Source organism: Dasypus novemcinctus, chromosome 3, assembly GCF_030445035.2.
Source record: "Dasypus novemcinctus isolate mDasNov1 chromosome 3, mDasNov1.1.hap2, whole genome shotgun sequence".
Lineage (NCBI taxonomy): Eukaryota > Metazoa > Chordata > Mammalia > Cingulata > Dasypodidae > Dasypus > Dasypus novemcinctus.
This window is the reverse complement of record NC_080675.1, coordinates 165,441,754-165,444,499: the sequence shown is the minus strand read 5'-3', so window position 1 is coordinate 165,444,499 and position 2,746 is coordinate 165,441,754. Positions and strand designations below refer to the sequence as shown.

The 2,746-nt window shown below is 41.6% G+C and overlaps 1 long non-coding RNA gene across 1 annotated transcript; it reads right to left on the bottom strand.

Moving 5' to 3' along the window:
- Nucleotides 1–1,313: 1,313 nt before the first annotated feature.
- LOC131278047 (uncharacterized) lies at nucleotides 1,314–2,410 on the bottom strand. Its single transcript, XR_009185179.2, has 2 exons — nucleotides 2,081–2,410; nucleotides 1,314–1,878 (listed from the first exon to the last, which is right to left on the bottom strand). It is a non-coding gene; the product is annotated as an uncharacterized lncRNA (long non-coding RNA).
- Nucleotides 2,411–2,746: the final 336 nt, after the last annotated feature.

Here is a 2,746-nt window from a genome sequence, read left to right as displayed (position 1 = left end):
ACTGAGGTTCTTGCCACTGTGTGGTTGTTGCTGTGTTAGCTGGGTTATATGAGAACTTGGAGCATCAGGGAGAATACTAGACTATATTCCCTTGACACAAATAATGCAAGATGATTTAATATGGGCTTGCCCTTAACAAATGGGCAATGATCTTGCATTTGCTTCTTTGGCTGGGGGCAACTGGTATAACCCTGTCTCTAAGGAGAAAACAATGAAAAAGAATCCCTAGAATATGTCTCAGATTTCTACTTAAGGTGGAAAAAATGAGGGCACCAAAAAAAAAGGAGAGAGGACCCTGTAATAGTTATTGTGGCTGCGTAACAAAGGATCCCTAAATCCACTGGCTTAAAACATTTATTTTGCTCACAAATCTGACATTTCAGCAAGGCTTGGTAGAGATAGCTCAGTCTCTGCTCCACATGGCATCAGCTAGGAAGGCTCAAAACCTGGATGCAGGAGTTCATCTGAAAAAACCATCTCTTAGGAAGCAGACATGGCTCAAGCAATTGGGCTCCTGTCTACCATATGAGAGGTACAGGGTTTGATTCCCAGGGCCTCCTGGTGGAAGCAAGCTGACCTGCATGGCAAGCTGGCCCAAGCAGAGAGCTGGTCCATGCAGAGTGCTGGCCCATGCAGCAAGCTGACTCAAGTGGAGAGCTGGCACAGTAAGATGACACAACAAAAAGAGACACAGAGGAGAGACAATAAGAGATGCAGCAGACCAGGGAGCTGAGGTGGCACAAGAGATTGAACACCTCTCTCCCTCTCTGGAAGGTCCTAGGATCAGTTCCTGGTACCAGCTAAAGAGAAGACAAGCAGACACAGAACACACAGTGAATGGACACAGAGAGCAGACAATGGGTAGTAGGGGGAGAAATAAATAAATAAATCTTAAAAAAAAAAAAAAAAACCATCTCCCATATGTCTGTCAGTTGTTTCTGCCTGTTGGTTAGAATCTCAGTGGCTTGTCCATGTGGCTTGGACTTCCTCACAATATGATGATCAGGTTCCCAGGCCAAAAGTACAGAATAAGAGCCAGGTGTAAACTCTCATTTTTTCTAACCTAACACTGTAAGTAACACAACATCATATCCACTGTTTTGTGTTCCTTAGAAGTACATACTAAAGGCTGACATATTCAAAGGGCAGGGAATGTGACTCAACTTTTTGTGAGACAAGTGTCAAGGACTTTATGTATATGTTTTAAAACCACTACTGTTTGCCCTCTGTCACAAATTATTGATCACAAATTGAAATCCTACTGCATTAGGTTTCCTAGGGCTCCCATAACAAAGCACCACAAACTCTGTGGCTTAAAACAACAGAAATTTATTCTCCCATAGCCTGGAGGCTAAAAGTCTGAAATCAAGGTGTTTTTAGGGCCAAGATCCCTCTGAAGCCTCTGGGGAAGAATCCTTATTTACCTACTCCTAGCTTCGAGGGTTTGCTGGCCATCCATGGCGTTCGTTGGCTTGGTGACACATCACTCCTATACTGCCTCCATCTTTACGTGGTGTTTCCCCTGTGGGTCTTTGTGTCCTTGTGTTTCTGGTTACTTTTCTTATAAGGACACCATTCATTTGATTAGGACCACCTTGAATCCACTATGGTCTCAGCTTAACTTCAATAAGTACATTACAAAGACATTTCCAAGTAAGGTTACATTCTGAGGTTTCAGGTAGACATTATTTTCTACCTGGGAGAGGACATTATTTTCAGTACACTTCCCACATTCAAAATACACTCAAACCCTCTGAAGACCCTCCACAAGTTTCATTTAGTATAGCATCATGATCAGGTTCATCATCCATCTACATCGGGTCTAGGTGTGGTTCCTGGAGTATATCTCCTCAAGTACAACCTTCATGATCTGAAGACCTATAAAATAAATTGACAAGTTTTTTTTTTTTTTTTGCCCCAAATCATCCAGCCTTTATTGGTGTGACAGAATAACCACTTTTCCACTAAGGGTGGAAAATGGGAGGTACACAGGAGTTACTGGTCCTTAGCAATTCTCAAATCTAGCTGAGTACATGTTGTCATGATTAAGGCTCAGTTCTACTTCCTTGAAATGACTCACCATAAACTTTGGCCCTTCTTTCTATGCTCTTGTCTTCTTTCTTCTTTAGTTATCTATTTCTGTATAACAAATCACTTGAAAACTTTGTGACTTAAAACAATAAAATTATCTTTCACTATTCCTGGCAGGAATTCAGGAGCAGCTTGACTATATGTCATGGCTCAAGGTCTCTCATAAGATTGCAGTCAGATATTGGTCAGGGTTATACTCATCTGAAGGTTTGACTAGGCTAGAGAATCCACTTTCAAGGTCTCATTCATATGGTCAGCAAGTTGATATTAAATGATACTTTACTGTCCTTTCATCAGAATGGCTGGCTTCACCCAGAGCAAGCATTTTAAAACAGAGCAAGGTAGAAGTCATAATGACTTTATGACCTAGCCTTGAGTCAACCTGGCCACTTCTTCTGAATTCTACTCTTAAAGTGGCATTGACTCAATATAGGAGGGTGCGATGCAAGTGTGTGAATACCAGGAGATGAGGATCATTGGGGGCCATCCAAAAGGTATAGAACTATAAATTGAATGGGTGCCAAACTGCAAATAATGAAAGATATACAAGGAGAATGGAAGACCCATGTGAAAATCAAAGGTGTGTACAGAGGCAATAGGGAAAAGACAAATGATGCATTGCTCATATAGACAGAGAGCCTTGAAGAGTCTTCGA